Source organism: Dama dama, chromosome 33, assembly GCF_033118175.1.
Source record: "Dama dama isolate Ldn47 chromosome 33, ASM3311817v1, whole genome shotgun sequence".
Classification (NCBI taxonomy): Eukaryota; Metazoa; Chordata; class Mammalia; order Artiodactyla; family Cervidae; genus Dama; species Dama dama.
In genome coordinates, this window is record NC_083713.1 from 28,833,871 (window position 1) to 28,851,403 (window position 17,533).

The 17,533-nt window shown below is 37.5% G+C and overlaps 1 protein-coding gene and 1 pseudogene across 1 annotated transcript in view; both read right to left on the reverse strand.

The window, feature by feature from the left end:
* The window catches only part of MYO3B (myosin IIIB), a 416,196-nt gene that overhangs the window by 56,686 nt on the left and 341,977 nt on the right, over positions 1–17,533 (reverse strand). The gene's annotated exons all lie outside the window — the stretch shown is intronic.
* LOC133051063 (small ribosomal subunit protein eS6-like) lies at positions 16,516–17,259 on the reverse strand (annotated as a pseudogene).

The window sequence follows — 17,533 nt, forward strand, 5'->3', positions numbered from 1 at the left end:
TGTTACACAGGTCAATCTCAATAGATTAAATAATGGCCAATTGAAAATGAAGCCAATTAGAATTAAATATTGCTTAAACCTGATGAAGGTTAATGAGAGCCCACTATGCATGCATATCATCAAGATGGTCACGTTTCAGGGTGAAACTGGGTAAGGCTTTGTGATTTACTTAACTTCAATAAACAGAACACAATAAAGATTTTCTGATTTACAAAGATGAGCATGTTATATTAAGTGCTTCAGTGTTCTGGGTAAAAGTCTTTTCGTTTGTTTTGAGCTATGGCAAGTCACTTTACTTTCTTGGTCCTTAGTTTCTTTCACCATAAAATGGGGGTGATTAGGCTGTTGAATTCTAAGGCATATTCCAGCTCTAAGCACTAATTGGAAGTAATAACAGGACTGTTATGTAACATATTTTAAAGGAACTTTAAACTTAACTGGGACTGTAGTTACTAATTAATTTAAGAAATGGAGAAGAAAAAGTGCACCTATGGTTGATTAATGGAAATTATCCTAAACAAGACCATTTATATATCCTTCTTAAGACCATTCAGTCTTTTAGAAAGCTTTTTATTAAAAAATGTATTGTGAAATACATATTGGCACTATCTTTCCACCTCTTAACTTGAAATATTCTTCTAGTTAATGCTGGGATAGTTTTTCCTTCCCCTTTGAGCTTGTTCAATTAATAGTATAAAATATTTTTAGGGAAACTTTGTGTCAATCAAAGGTCCATAATCTGCATGCCACTATATGACACAAATTATTCTTCTTATTTTATAAGGTTAATTTCCTTTTGTCAGCTGTTCATTTTATTTTGGAAAATAGTTTCCCAGGCTCATAATGGAGTTGAGAGCCCTCTTTGGTTTGTAGGAGGGCTAGAGTTCTTAGGTCCAGATGCAGTTCTTTCTGGAAGAGTGCAATCATGTGTTCATTGTGAATCAATTACCAAAATAGCCACTCTCTAATTTCTTGGATTTTGATTGACAAACATCCTATATCCTACTAGTTATTATATAATGCAGTTTGATTATCAGTTCAGTAAAACTTTGCTGATACAACAATCTACATACATATCTCCTAGAAGAAGTTGACTCTCTAGAATAACAAATATCTTCTATAGAGAGGGGTTTTTGCTTTAGAATTTACAATCCTTTAGAATTTACAATTTACAATATACAATCCATACACACACATATATACACATCTTTTGTTTGAGCCCTATTCCTGAATAGTAACACACAGACCAACTTCATAGTATAGCTGAATATCAAGTATGGAAGATTGGAGTTTATATGACAAATTACTGAAGGGATGAGGAATACCTAGAGCAAAACCAGACATGACACAGATTAATTCTCATAACAGACTGACCTGGAAAAATGAGAACAGGCATAGATTCACAATTTTGTGAATTTGTTTCCCCATGTTACACTGTGAATTACACTGCCAATTTGTTTCCCAAATTTAACCAAACATGCTTATGGATATTTATGCTTATCAAAATCTGCCATGTTCCACCAGGGGGTGTCTTATGTAAGTGGGTGCCAACCTTGACCATGAGACGGGGCCTGTTCCATTGCTAGGTGGAGAAAATGCCAACCTTTGACAGCCTCCTCCACTCTTCTACTACCTGACCACCAAGTTTCATTTGTGCATTAAAGACAAACCATTGTTTCAGACTTATTTCTCTAGCTTCATTTTATCATAACCTTAACAGCTGCCATTGAGACTCTTTGCCTTAAAAAGTTATTGGAAAGGCATCACTTGTCTACAATGTGTTGAGGAAGAGCACAAGCCAGAATCTCTCTCCAGTAGTTTCTACCATGAATCAATCACCAGGCCCTTTTAGATTCCCTGTGGGAATCACTCTATCTATCATCACTTCAGAAGATGGCACTCTACAGCTCAGCACACAAGGCCCTTTCTGATCTGACACCTACTTACCTCTAGAGCTCATTTCCTACTGCTCCTCAGAGCTTGGCCTATGCTCCAGCACAAGACACTCTGTCTGTTAGCCCTGAAGAATCATCTCAGGTTGATCTCCTGGAACCATTCCTAAATGCAAGTTGAATGCCCTAACTCTGGGTTTCCATTTCAACCTATACAGAACAACATAATAACAGTTATCCCACCTGACAGGTATAGAATCATATTCATCCTTCTCTTTCTGTGGCTTATATCAAAGTAAATAATAAATGAGTGTTTATTTAAGAAATGAACAAATCTTTTAGTTGCTATTGCTTAAAAACATCCACCAACATCTCCAGTTCCTTTAGAAATTACTCACTGCTAATGAAAGCCAGCTAGTCTGATAAATATAAGTGTTAACTATCTTGATAAATACAAGGTTATGTAAATAGCAGGCTTTTAGAAGGTAATCCTAAATCAACAAGGGAGATGTTATTGGTGAGTCTTTTAGGATGATCAGATAGAATCATTTATTTCACAAAGATGAAGTCCCAATTGTGTTCCAAGTACCATGTTAGGGAACAACAATAGCAAAAGGCTTAAGGAGAAGGCTGGGAGAACTTCAGATTCCTGCCTCTCATTCACAGATGGGTTGCTGGGGTGCTGATAATTTGTAAAATAAATGTTTATACAGATATCTGTGTGATAATTGAGAAACTGTCTGGGGCGCTGCAAAACTACAAAGAAAATATTGCAAATAAAGAATCTAAAAACTATGAAATGTTGTGAAGTGATTGGCCTCCAACTAATAAAAAAAAAAAGATTTAAAAAAAATAAAAATAAAAAAATAAAGAAATTGAAAAAAAAAAAAAAAAGAATCTAAAAACTAGCCCAGAATAAAACACAAATGGTTATTTCTTCAAGGACCAATAATCAGAATGGCCATTTGCTAAATAGAATCAACCCTGCCAGTCATACAAGAATGATTAAGGAAAACCACCAAAAAGCAGGGTTAGGTATCTGCTACACTAGAAGTTTGTGTCCCCCCACCCTGATTCAGCTGATTCATATATTGAAATCCTAATCCCTAGTGTGGTTGTATTTGGAGGTGGGGCCTTTGGAAGGTGATTAGGAGCCTTCAATGGGGCTTGTGCCCTTATTAGACCCGGGAGAGGTCGCTTACCACTTCTGCCATGTGAGGACACCCAAAAGACCCCATCTATGAACCAGGAAGCAGGCCCTCACTAGACACTGAGTCTGCTGGCACTTTGATCATGGACTTCTCAGCCTCCGAAACTGCAAGAAAGAAATGTCTTCTGTTTAAGCCACCCAGGCTGTGGTATTTTTGTTAAAGCAGCTGGAACAGACGGAGGCAGTGTGTAGTGACACCAAATGGAGTAATGTATTTGCTGTGGAAGAAGATAGAGCAGTCCAGAGCCCAGGTTTTTCAGTGAGAAAAACCCATGTGGAATCTTGGCTCCTGGCTGTGGAGTGTGGGCAAGGCACCTAACCTTTTGGAACAGCAGTTTCCTTATCTGTGAAATGGTGATATTTTGCTACTTTGTTCACAAAGATCCAATTTAAAAAAGATTAATTTTATCCAGAGTAACCCAAGGCTACCAAGCATAAAAGAAAGAGCTAAATAAAAAGGAAGACAGAAAACTAACTCAACTCTAACCCTTTAAACCAATTTTTTACACGCAATTTCTTTCCTTCAAACACCATTTTCATGCTCCTGTTACAGCAGCGGGGAGAAGTTGGTTTTCACTCCAAACTGGAAAACTCTTTTTCTTCAGCCAAGAACTTGGGTATGAGATCTAAATTTGATTTCACAATGTTTGAAACAATAGTTCTGGCAGCTCAGTACATTAAGCTTGGCTCTTCCCCCTGGATCATACCCATGTCTGAGTCTCCTTAATCCTCTTCCAAATTAGTTAAATTAGGTTTAGGTGGATGAAGTATTTACTAAATACTCTCATCTTCAAATAATCCCCGTCACCTTATAATGAAAACATTGTTAAAAGAGCCAGATCGTGCAAGAAAAAGAAATTAGCAAAATAGCCTGAATTCTAGAATTTAGGGATTAAAAGAGCAAAATATTTTCCATGACTTTCAGTTTTCTATCACTCACAATTCAAAACTTGAAGTTTCAGAAGATAACCCAGTTTGGTTTTATAGAGTCTCTCTCTTTCAAGGTCCTAGGAAGGAAATGACTCCTCTGCTTATAGGTTAACACACAATTCAAGTGCAGCTTCATAACTTCCAGTGAAATATCCTTCAGAGGCTGTTGGTGATCAAACATGTATCTTCTTATATAACCATTTTTACCTAAGACATCAACCACATTAGTAAAGAGAAGAACATATTACTTGAATATTACTGGAAGTTGCATTTTTTTGTGGGGAATGTAAAAGTGAGACACTGACTTTAGCTAACTTTTGGAAAGATGGGTGAACAGCCATCAGAGAAAACTAAATACAGACAAAAGGAAACAAAACTGGCATGCTAATATTCCTTGGAATGATATTCAGGTCCCAGCTAATGGGAAAGTATAGGTATGATGATTAATAAATAAAAAAGTGACTTTTGCAATTTTATGAATCACTAGTATTTTAAGCTTTTTTTTTTTTTTCTCTCTTCCAACCTCCTTCACCACCAAGGTTGAAAGAGAAAATGACAGACTGGATGTCTAAAAATATCTGTGGATATTAAATACCAACTTATCTAATAGGACACACATGCCACTGACTTCATTTTTGTAGGCCTTGTCCCTGGCAATCCAACTTTTCAAAGAAACAGTTGGCTTCATTGGCTCTAGTATCATGACCAGATTCCTACGATAGTAACTGCATTCTGGAATCAAAATATCAAAGTATTTTGGTCCATGGAATTTTCACAGCCTCCATTTATGCCTTAACCTTAATACTCCAAGATGCAACTGAAACCCACTGTTGAAAGTCACTGAAATCTCACTGACAAGTAAAGGTATCTTAGGGACGAAAGCCTGTACCTTTGCAAATATAGGGAGGCAGATCACGTAATCAAACCTGGGAGCTGGATGTTTCAAAGAGCTATGGTTCTCATCTCTTTATTGAGCACAAAAAGATCCAAACAAAGTCACACAACAGCTAAACCAATGCCATCTGTGTGGAAATCATATTTTAAACACAAACAAAATCAAATGCTCCATATGCCACCACTCTTGAACATTTGCTAGAATGTTTCTGAGTATTTACTGTTAGAGTGTCAGTGTGGTCAAGTGAAGAAAACAAAACAAAACAAACAAACCCAACAGGAAGTCCCATGAACTCCTCCAGGGCCTTCTTCCACACTCTGCCCATTATCGCCATGCATGTCATGTGTCCTGTTTGGGGATGCTGTACTCTTCCTGCCTCTGGCTCTGTCCCTTCTTTAGAAGAAGGGACATGTAAAATTATGAGACTTTAGGAATTTTACAAAGCCAGTTTTCAGCCTCTGCCATGTCCTGACACGTACAGAAAAAGAATACTATTTGTGTTGTGCAAACAGAAGCACTCCTTTTACCTGGTTGGACCCTACTGCTTCAATATCTTGGCACAAACATAACTCTCCCACAACACACCAGTGTACAGTGTACTGCAGCACATCAGTTGAAGACCTATTGCAAACTGCATTTAACTAGGTGATGCTAATACTGTCACTTTAAAAAGTTCCTAAATGGAATATGAAATCTGTATTTGGAAGCACATAAAAATGTGCATGACTCTTCATCATTCCATTCCTAAATCTCACTGAGCTTTCCACAGTTTAGATCTGTGTTAAGACTACTTCAGACCCTAATTTCCAAACACTTGTAATTATTTCTGTTCCCAATAAGCAGCAGTAAAAGGTGTAGCTTTCTTCACAGTGACATTCACTTTGTGACTCTGGCTCTGTGTTGTTCTTTTCCATTGGACTTTCTGCCTGGAGGCATCTCAGCATCCACTCAGCAAGTCAAGTCACTCCTTCCATCTTCAGTTAAACGCCCCAAACAAAACATCTTATGCTGAAGTGAAGCTCAGTGATTTATTCTTCACTGCTCTGATTAGATCTGTATCCTGTTAACTTTCTTAAACCTTTCATTACATGATTTTATATGAACTAAGCAATGTCATACTTCCAGGTCCAAAGAGTTTCAAATATTTCTATAAGTCCCTTTCTTTGAATCTTCCACAATCTTCACTAGCATCACCTAAAATTCACTGGTAGGGGAGAAATTTAACATTTTCAATTGAGGAACTTAGAGAAATTTACAAGGCTCTTCCTGAAATTCTTATTAATTTCATTAATACTCATCTAGTTTTTATTTTGGCATCAGGATGACAGTTTCAGTAGAAATATATTATAATAATTATTGTTGTTGTTCAGTTGCTAAGTCCTGTCCAACTCTTTGTGACCCCATGAACTGTGTAGCCCACCATCCTCTATCCTCCACTACCTCCTGGTGTTTGCTCACACTCATGTCCATTGAGTTAGTGATGCTATCTAACCATCTTGTATGCTATCTAACCATATAAATATATAATAGTAATATAATAATAAGCTTATAACTAAACATCAGGTTAATAACTGAAATCATTCCCTCTTCATCCTGCATTGCATCATTTTATTTTTGCTCTTAGAGTCTCTGGAAAGACAACATTCTCTTCATGACAATGAATGCAGTCCAAATTTTTGTTTTAACTGAAGGTTGCTTGCAAAAATTATATAATCTTGTTTCCTACAGGCCACTGGGTTGAGTTCTCATTTAAAAATATGACAATATTAAAGGTTAGATGACTGACAAATATCCATGCTAAAGTTCTAAGGCTCTTAAGTGTGTGACTAAGGCAGAGAAGGCTGCATTTCTTCATCAGGTCACTGCCCTCCTCTCAAACCTGGACTCAATCATGCTGAGATGTGAGGACCGCATGCACTCTACTAATCTTCCTGACTTCTAGGAGGTGCCAGTAAGACAGCAGGACACTAATCAGAAACATCTGAGCTTCAGAATTATACAGAGAGGATTTACGTACTGAGAATGAGACCCTTTTCAAAATGCCAAACCCATTCACACTTGGTGTATAATTTTTTAAAAATTGAGCTTTCTTTTGCTGGCATGATCTGATAACACCGTAGATTCCCATACTTTGAATAAGTTTGGTGCAGATAACATTAATGCTGTGGAAAAAAATTAAGATTTTTCTCACTAGCCACTCATAGCTTTCTCCATAAGATGGGTAATAATATTTAGTTTCTGGGATAAGCAGAACTTAGAAAAATTCAAATGATAGAATTCTAGCCATAATGCATATTCAAAATGAGCCTAAAATGTAAGCTTTATTTTCTTTAGTTGTCTATACAATTTACATGGTAAAAATTCTCAAGTATTACAATCAGTAAAATAATGCCATAGCCATTTTCTAAAGCTCATTTTTTAAATTAGATACCATGTTATGCACGTAAACTGAATTTTCTATTCAAAGTCCTTCTAACTCAGCAGCATTACTTCATCCTTCCCTTTGTAGCATAAACAGTGAAGAACAAGCCTCTTAACCTATTTTAGATACTTTCTTACATTAAGTGATTTAAGCATATTCTGTTGGGAATTTCTGAGAAAATAATACAACCTGCAGAAGTTTCTATTTCAACATATTTTCATCATTAAAATCCAAGAGTATTTTAATGTGCTATAACCTGCTGATATGAAGTCCAAAATATTTCAAGTTGTCTTCAGTGATTACTCTAGTCAAATTCTTTTGCAACAAAGGTTAGGGGATTTTTCAGGTGTGTTATGGGAAAAGTGTTTGAGCAGAGGAGGAGAAAAGACTTTAAAGTAAGCTACACCCTCCTTTCAGCAGGGCCTGAGATCATCTCTCCAGACTATGCAAATTTATCTAAAATGATTATGCTTGTCAATCAGATGACCCAGTTTAATTTCTCTCTCAGTCAAAGCACTGCATAAGCTAAATAAACCACCGAGCAACCTGATTTGGTCTACCTTGCTCCCTACAGATTTTTCCAAGGCTCACTACTAATCTCTTTCTCCAGCCTTGCTTGGAGTCCACATTCATTTTCAGCTGATTTGTACAAGAAAGAAAAGATAAGAAAGGAAAGACAGACAAACAGAAAGAAATCTCATCCCTAAAGTCTCCCACTGTTCTTGACAGATGGCTGTGTCTTGTTTCCTAAGCTCTAGTCCGTGGTTACCAATGTTGACCAGAAATATTTACAAGATGAGACTAAAATGCAAGATGTTCTTTGAGATAAAACTCATTTTCCCCTAAAGTGTCTACCCATCTGAATTAATTTATCATTTAATAAACATTTATACAGCACCTACTGTGTGCTAGATACCATGTCAAGCACTTTCTCATTTCTCATCTATCAAAATTCTCAGAATGACCAAGAATTAACATCATTGGGTTCTTTTTTATACTTCAATACAACTAGCCACAGAATAGTGTAAATTGCTTCCATTTCCAGTTTTTCAAGAAATCTCCACACTGTTCTCCATAGTGGCTGTACTAGTTTGCATTCCCACCAACAGTGTAAGAGGGTTCCCTTTTCTCCACACCCTCTCCAGCATTTATTGCTTGTAGACTTTTGGATAGCAGCCATCCTGACTGGCGTGTAATGGTACCTCTTTGTGGTTTTGATTTGCATTTCTCTGATAATGAGTGATGTTGAGCATCTTTTCATGAGTTTGTTAGCCATCTGTATGTCTTCTTTGGAGAAATGTCTGTTTAGTTCTTTGGCCCATTTTTTGGTTGGGTCATTTATTTTTCTGGAATTGAGCTGCAGGAGTTGCTTGTATATTTTCAAGATTAATCCTTTGTCTGTTGCTTCGTTTGTTATTATTTTCTCCCAATCTGAGGGCTGTCTCTTCACATTGCTTATAGTTTCCTTTGTTGTGCAAAAGCTTTTAAGTTTCATTAGGTCCCATTTGTTTATTTTTGCTTTTATTTCCAATATTCTGGGAGGTGGGTCATAGAGGATCCTGCTGTGATTTATGTCAGAGAGTGTTTTGCCTATGTTCTCCTCTAGGAGTTTTATAGTTTCTGGTCTTACATTTAGATCTTTAATCCATTTTGAGTTTATTTTTGTGTATGGTATTAGAAAGTGTTCTAGTTTCATTCTTTTACAAGGGTTGACCAGTTTTCTCAGCACCACTTATTAAAGAGGTTGTCTTTTTTCCATCGTATATCCTTGCCTCCTTTGTCAAAGATAAGGTGTCCATAGGTTCGTGGATTTATCTCTGGGCTTTCTATTCTGTTCCATTGATCTATATTTCTGTCTTTGTGCCAGTACCATACTGTCTTGATGACTGTGGCTTTGTAGTAGAGTCTGAAGTCAGGCAGGCTGATTTCTCCAGTTCCATTCTTCTTTCTCAAGATTACTTTGGCTATTCGAGGTATTCTGTATTTCCATACAAATTGTGAAATTTTTTGTTCTAGTTCTGTGAAAAATACTGTTGGTAGCTTGATAGGGATTGCATTGAATCTATAGATTGCTTTAGGTAGTGTAGTCATTTTGACAATATTGATTCTTCCAATCCATGAACACGGTATATTTCTCCATCTGTTTGTGTCCTCTTTGATTTCTTTCATCAGTGTTTTATAGTTTTCTCTGTATAGGTCTTTTGTTTCTTTAGGTAGATATACTCCTAAGTATTTTATTCTTTTTGTTGCAATGGTGAATGGTATTGTTTCCTTAATTTCTCTTTCTGTTTTCTCATTGTTAGTGTATAGGAATGCAAGGGATTTCTGTGTGTTAATTTTATAACCTGCAACTTTACTATATTCGTTGATTAGCTCTAGTAATTTTCTGGTAGAGTCTTTAGGGTTTTCTATGTAGAGGATCATGTCACCCGCAAACAGCGAGAGTTTCACTTCTTCTTTTCCTATCTGAATTCCTTTTACTTCTTTTTCTGCTCTGATTGCTGTGGCCAAAACTTCCAAAACTATGTTGAATAGTAGTGGTGAGAGTGGGCACCCTTGTCTTGTTCCTGATTTTAGGGTAAATGCTTTCAATTTTTCACCATTGAGGGTAATGCTTGCTGTGGATTAGTCATATGACCCAACAATCCCACTTTTGGGCATACACACTGAGGAAACCAGATCTGAAAGAGACACGTGCACCCCAATGTTCATCGCAGCACTGTTTATAATAGCCAGGACATGGAAGCAACCTAGATGCCCATCAGCAGACGAATGGATAAGGAAGCTGTGGTACATATACACCATGGAATATTACTCAGCCATTAAAAAGAATTCATTTGAATCAGTTCTAATGAGATGGATGAAACTGGAGCCCATTATACAGGGTGAAGTAAGCCAGAAAGATAAAGACCATTACAGTATACTAACACATATATATGGAATTTAGAAAGATGGTAACGATAACCCTATATGCAAAACAGAAAAAGAGATACAGATGTACAGAACAGAGTTTTGGACTCTGTGGGAGAAGGCGAAGGTGGGATGTTTTGAGAGAACAGCATTGAAACATGTATATTATCTAGGGTGAAACAGATCACCAGTCCAGGTTGGATGTATGAGACAAGTGCTCAGGCCTGGTGCACTGGGAAGACCCAGAGGGATCGGGTAGAGAGGGAGGTGGGAGGGGGGATCGGGATGGGGAATACATGTAAATCCATGGCTGATTCATGTCAATGTATGACAAAAACCACTACGATATTGTACAGTAATTAGCCTCCAACTAATAAAAATAAATGGAAAAAAATTGCTTCCAATATGCTTGTCCAATTATGTACAGAGAATAAGTTTATGGCACAGGTGTTTCTGAGTCAAATGATATACTGGCAGATTTGTCCTCAAAGTAGGGTGTTGCCTGACACAAACAATACTATGAGTGCCCTTGTTTCCTTGTTTTCCTGACAGCCCAGGTATTATCTTTTCTTAAAAAAATCATAGCTTGGGGCTACCCTGGTGGCTCAGATTGTAAAGAATCTGCTTGCAATATGGGGACCTGGGTTTGATCCCTGGGTCAAGAAGATCTGATGGAGAAGGGAAGGGCAACCCACTCCAGTATTCTTGCCTGGAGAATTGCATGGACAGAGGAGCCTGGCAGGCTACAGTCCATGGGGTTATAGAGTCAGATGCAGATGAGTGACTAACACTTTCATTTTCACTTGTAAAGCAAAAAAGAAATTTTCATTTTTTTTGTATTAAATTTGAAGTTGAACATTTGCATAGAGTCCTAGGTCATTTGTATTTTTTTTTTTTTCCCTTTTATGAACTTCCCTTTAAAGCTCTTGATCAATTCTTTCTAAAGGGGTGTTTTTTTTTTTTTTCCCTTTCAGTTTGAGGTGCTGATGGGCAGTTTGAGGGTATAAATGCTACTATTAATACTAGGATAGAGGCTCTGGTCATTTCAGTGGATATTAAAGGAAAAGGAGACCTAGAGAATTGAAATACTCAAGAAAAACTGCAGCAGAACCTTGGCTAATGTGATAATGAAATCAATTCTCTCAAGCTATCATAAACACTTTGTAATATAATTTTAATAGTTATATATTATTCCATAATATATGGGTTTCATTAGTGCCTGCAATGCAGGAGACCTGGGTTTGATCCCTGGGTCAGGAAGATCCCTTGGAGAAGGGAATGGCTACCCATTCCAGTATTCTTGTCTGGAGAATGCTATGGACAGAGGAGCCTGGTAGGCTATAGTCCATGGGGTATAGTGCTATCAAATTTATTTAATTGTTCTCATAACTTTTTCTAGACTTTACAAAGGCAGATTATGAGTAAATTATTGGGATAAAGGATCTGACCATTTTTAGAAGTCCCTCAATGTACACTGAAAAATATTTCTGCATAAAAATTGTTCCTTTATACTTCTACCAGCATTCTAAAAGTGTGTCTTTTCCATTGCTCTCATTTCTAGACTCTACCATAATAAGTAGCTTCACTTTGTTTAAACAGTTTCCACAAAACACACTTGAATATCTGTCTTAGAATTTTATTTGTTGTTATTGTTCAGTCTCTAAGTTCTGTCCAGCTCTTTGCGACCCCATGGACTGCAGCACGCCAGGCTCCCCTGTCCTTCACTATCTCCCAGAGTTTGTTCATATTCATGTCCATTGAATTGGTTATGCTATTAAACCATCTTATTCTCTTCCATCCTCTTCTCCATTTGCCTTCAATCTTTCCCAGCATCAGAGTCTTTTTCAATGAATTGGCTCTTTGTATCAAGTGGCCAAAGTATTGGAGCTTCAGCTTCAGCATCAGCCCTTCCGATAAATATTCAGGGTTGATTTCCTTAAGGATTGACTAGTTTGATCTTCCTGCAGTTCAAGGGACTCTCAAGAGTCTTCTCCTACACCACATTTCAAAAGCATCAATTCTTTGGCACTCAAGGTCCAACTCTCACATCCATACATGACTAATGGAAAAACTATAGCTTTGATACTAGATGGACCTTTGTTAGCAAAGTGATATCTCTGCTTTTTAATATGCTGTCTAGGTTTGTTATAGCTTCCTTCCAAGGAGCAAGCTGAATTTTATAACCATCTCTTATAAGTGGCCTCTTTCCTGCAGGCCTTGATATTCCATGAAGAGAGATCCAAGGCTAAATCTGATCATTAAGGAGGGACAATTTGATTCATATGACTTGAAAATTCCCCAGTTCAGAAACCAGCATGAACTATGTCCTTAGCATATGCCTGAGATGATTAAAGTCTATCTTGCATAGGTACTACTAGTTGTCTACTCAACATTCATTCTTGCTTGTTTCTTTCCCAAAAGAATGTTTTTTCATAGGGGCAACAAGCTGATTAACTCAAATTTCTTTTAGGTTCTCCTGCAGATAAAGGAGGGCCCCGAGAAGTAAACAAAAGGCAATTCATAGGGCCTCCAGGAAAATCCTTTTTGTCCTTTCAAAAAGAATGCAGCCATGATGGCTGTAGCTCCAGCAGCCATCTTGAGATCATAAAAAAAAAAGGCAAGAGAATTGCAGAGGCATGGCCTTGCCTGACATTCTTGATCTCCTCAGTCAATATAAAAAACTGCCTACCACCAGAGTTCTGGTGGCATGAAGAAAATGAACACTTATCTGTTGAAGTCACTGTATTCCAGTCTGTTTATTTAAATAGAGAATAATTCCTAACTAAGGCACTGTTTTAAAAAATATATCCCAGAGAAGTGTTTTCATCTTTCATCTGTCAAAGAGTGTGTGAACTATTTATTAGGAACTGAAGTTATATTGGGTACTTTTAAGTGGTACAGCATTTCTTCCCAGCATATCCATTCTCCATCTATTTCTACCACATTTTCTGACCCAGAAACTGACCTGTATGGAATACTTTGGCTTCCCAGTGGCTTGGCCAACAGAAGTCCTAACATGACATCAGAAGGAAGGAAGAAAGTGAGCAGGGAGAGATAAAATACTTTCTCCTATTCCACAGCTCCCTTCCTGTCAGGTTGTTGTGTGCTGACTATATTGTTTTTTTAAATTTTTAATTGAAGGGTAATTACAATATTGTGTTGGTTTCTGCCATACATCAACATAGATCAGTCATAGGTGTATATATATATATCTCATATATATCTCCCCTCTATATTGAGCCCTCCTCCCACCTCCCACCCCATCCCACCCCTCTAGGTTGTCACAGAGCCCTGCTTTGAGTTCTCTGAGTCAAACAGCAAATTCCAATGGGCTTCCCAGGTGGCACAAGCAGTAAAGAACCATCTGCCAATGCAAGAGACTTAAGAGATGTGGGTTCAATCCCTGGGTCGGGAAGATCTCCTGGAGAAGGAAATAGCAACCCACTCCAGTATTCTTGCCTAGAGAATCCCATGGACAGAGAGCCTGGTGAGCTATAGTCCATAGAGTCACAAAGAGTTGGACACGACTAAGGCGACTTAGCATGTACCTATTTTACATGTTAGTGTATGTTTCCATGCTACTCTCCATTAGTCCTACCCTCTTCTTCCTACCTGCTGCCCCCCCTCCACCCCACCGCGTCCATAAGGCTGTTCTCTATGTCTGCATCTCTATTGCTGTCCTGCAAACAGTACCTTCAGTACCATCTTTCTAGATTCCATATATATGTATTAATATATGATATTTGTTTTTCTCTTTCTGACTTACTTCACTCTGTATAATAGGCTCTAGGTTTATCCACCTCATTAGCACTGACTCAAATGCATTCCTTTTTATGGTTAAATTAATATTCCATTGTATATATGTGCCACAGCTTCTTTATCCATTCATCTGTCAATGGACATCTAGGTTGCTTCTATGTCCTAGCTACTGTATGCAGTGCTGTAATGAACCTTGGCATACAAGTGTCTTTTCAGTCTTGGTCTTCTTGGGGTATATGCCCAGTAGTGGGAATGTTGGGTCATATGGTAGTTTTATTCCTAGTTTTTAAAGAAATTTCTATGCTGTCTTCCATAGTGGCTGTATCAATTTACATTCCCACCAAAAGTGCAAGAGGGTTCCCTTTTCTCCACAACATCTCCAGCATTTATTGTTTGTAAATTTTTTGATGATGGCCATTCTGACTGGTGTGAGGTGATATCTCATTATAGTTTTGATTTGCATTTCTCTAATAATGAGTGATGTTGAGCATCTTTTCATGTGTTTATTAGCCATGTGTATGTCTTCTTTGGAGAAATGTCTGTTTAAGTCCCACTTTTTAATTGGGTTGTTTGTTTTTCTGGTATTGAGTTGCATAAGCTGCTTGTATATTTTGGAAATTAATCCTTTGTCAGTTGCTTCATTTGCTATTATTTTCTCCCATTCTGAGGGTTGTCTTTTCACCTTGTTTATAGTTTCCTTTGCTGTACGGAAGTTTTTAAGTTTAATTAGGTCCCACTTGTTTATTTTTGTTTTTATTTCCATTACTCCAGGAGGTGGGTCATAGAGGATCTTGCTGTGATTTATGTCATAGAGTGTTCTGCCTATGTTTTCCTCTAAGAGTTTTATGGTTTCCAGTCTTACATTTTGGTCTTTAATCCATTTTGAGTTTATCTTTGTATATGGTAATTAGGAAGTGTTCTAATTTCATTCTTATACATGTAGCTGACCAGTTTCCCCAGCACCACTTATTAAAGAGACTGTCTTTGCCCTATTGTAATATTCTTGCCTCATTTGTCAAAGATATGGTGCCCATAGGTGTGTGCATTAATCTCTGGGCTTTCTATCTTGTTCCATTGGTCTATATTTCTGTTTTCATGCCAGTACCATACTGTGTTGACTGTGTTCTTGACTGAAGGTCATCTGTCTTCTCAAGATCCCTCTACTCACACGGTTCTTTCCTTCTGGGTTCCAGATGCCATGTTCTTTCCTTACCTTTTAGGTACATATGCTAACAGCTCTGCTCTCACTAGCCCCCAGGGTACTATAGTATCCTATATAGTTTCCTTATATTCTATCCATAACCTTTTATTATAAAATAATCCCTTGATTTAACAATTCTCAATCTATCCTAATTTGACTGTACAATCTATTTCCTGCTGGGATTCTGTCTGATATGTTACTTACTATACACATACATGCATATATCCATATATATATATATATATATACACACACACACTTATATATACACACATATGTTTAGACTCATACCTGCAGGCCTCCGTGTCAAGATAAAGAGCACTAGTTGTAATAGGATAGGCAAGAAAACAGTGTTAGGTGGTAAGTAGACTCAAAGGAAGTATGTAAAATGTTAGAATAGTTAATCACATCATTTTCTGAAAAATATTTTCTAAAATGCAGACATTGCAATCATTTTACTAGCTGGGGGGAAGATGTCAAGAATCTGTCAACACACATACCTCATTACCAGCTCAGATATCTTCTCTTTATAGAATTACATAACTTTTAGGGAATTCTGGCATGACTTGATCCAACCTACTCACTTTTTAGTGAGGGCTAACCGACTGCCTAAAATCAAGTCAAATACCTAGTCTCTAGACATTTGACCAGGTTTGTTGTTATAATTTTGGGATTTTATGAGGTTTTGTTTTATCTTTATCTTGATTTTTTTCTAAATTCTATCTAGTTACTATTCAGCCTTTGATGAAAGAGAAAAGCCAACAGCAGTTTTAGAACTCTAAAATACAACATATGAGATTCCTGGGACCATTAATATTTTTACAAAATTAGTGGCCTAAGAAGTCAAAGCAGGGTAGCATCTAAGTTCAGACTGATATTAATGAGAACCAAGAAGAAACTGCTTTCAAGGAGAGCATAAATACTAATATATGTTGTGCATAAATTATCTGAGCATTTACAAGTGGCTCAGAAAATATTAACCCCATTTTGTAGGGAGTTCAAAGTAAAATACAAAATAATTTTATCTTAATCTTTAAGTTCTAACTTTCAGTCTAGAATTCTAAGAATTCTCCTTCTCTATAAAGCATGGAAAATTGAACAATAGCTAAGTAATATTTTTTAATTAAAAAAAGAGTTAAGGTGATGGAGAAATAAATGGGGTTCAATATTTTAGTCTTTTCAAGAATTCTGAGGTTTTTAAAAAAATTTTTTAAGGGATCAGTGTTTTTTATTTTATTTATTTATTTATTTATTTTTTGGTGTCTGATCTTATTTATTTGTTACTCTTAGAACATCTCATTTTTGACTGGACTCAGACATAGAAGCTCTCAGAGAGGACAGCCTCCGTCTCTTGGCAATCTGTTTCTGTCGTTTTTCTTTGGCCTCCTTCATTCTCTTGGCCAAAGTTTAGCATATTCTGCAGCCTCTTCTTTATTTTTCTTAGTATGCTGTTTCTTCAGAGCAATACACCGGCGTTTGTGTTGCAGAACTCGTGGAGTCAGGAGACGCTGAATCTTGGGTGCTTTAGTCCTCGGTTTCTTACCGTTTCTGTTTAGGGGCTTTTGCACAACATACTGGCGGACATCATCTTCTTTAGAAAGATTGAAAAGTTTGCGGATTCTGCTAGCTCTTTTGGGACCCAGGCAACGAGGTACTGTAGTATCAGTGAGTCCAGGAATATCCTTCTCCCCTTTTTTCCACGATGACCAAATTGAGAACACTCAGATTAGCATCCACAATGCAACCCCGTACAGATTTGCGCTTTCTCTCTCTAGTCCTCCTTGGTCTGTAACAGGAATGCCCCTTACTCAGTAGCAGGCGAACTCGGCCATGGGTCAAGACACCCAGCTTCATGGAGAAACCCTGCTTATCGTTCCCGCCACTGATTCGGACCACATAACCCTTCCATTCTTCACCCAGAGTGTCAGCAGCAACTTCTGTGGCCATACACTTCTCGTAGAAGGTACGAAGTTTTCGTTCATCGTCCACTTCAATGAGCTTCTGGCAGCCAGTGGCCGGGAAAGAGATGTTCAGCTTCATTTTGAAGCAGCCGACAGCCTCTGAGGCGCCACGAAAAAGAGCGTTTTTTTATTTTAATGAAGAAGGAAAATATTATAGCAACCTGCCTTGGCATTTTTGAGAACTAGGTAGCTCTATCTTTTTCGGATAGCATGTGTGTCTTCTAGTCCCAAGGCCTTAAATCTTGGCTAATAATGTCCTGGATGTGGTGATAGCTTTTAAAGGTTATTTGATGAATTACAGAGTGAATGGCCCCAAAGAGAAGTCTCACTAAGAAAGCTTTAACAATCTACAA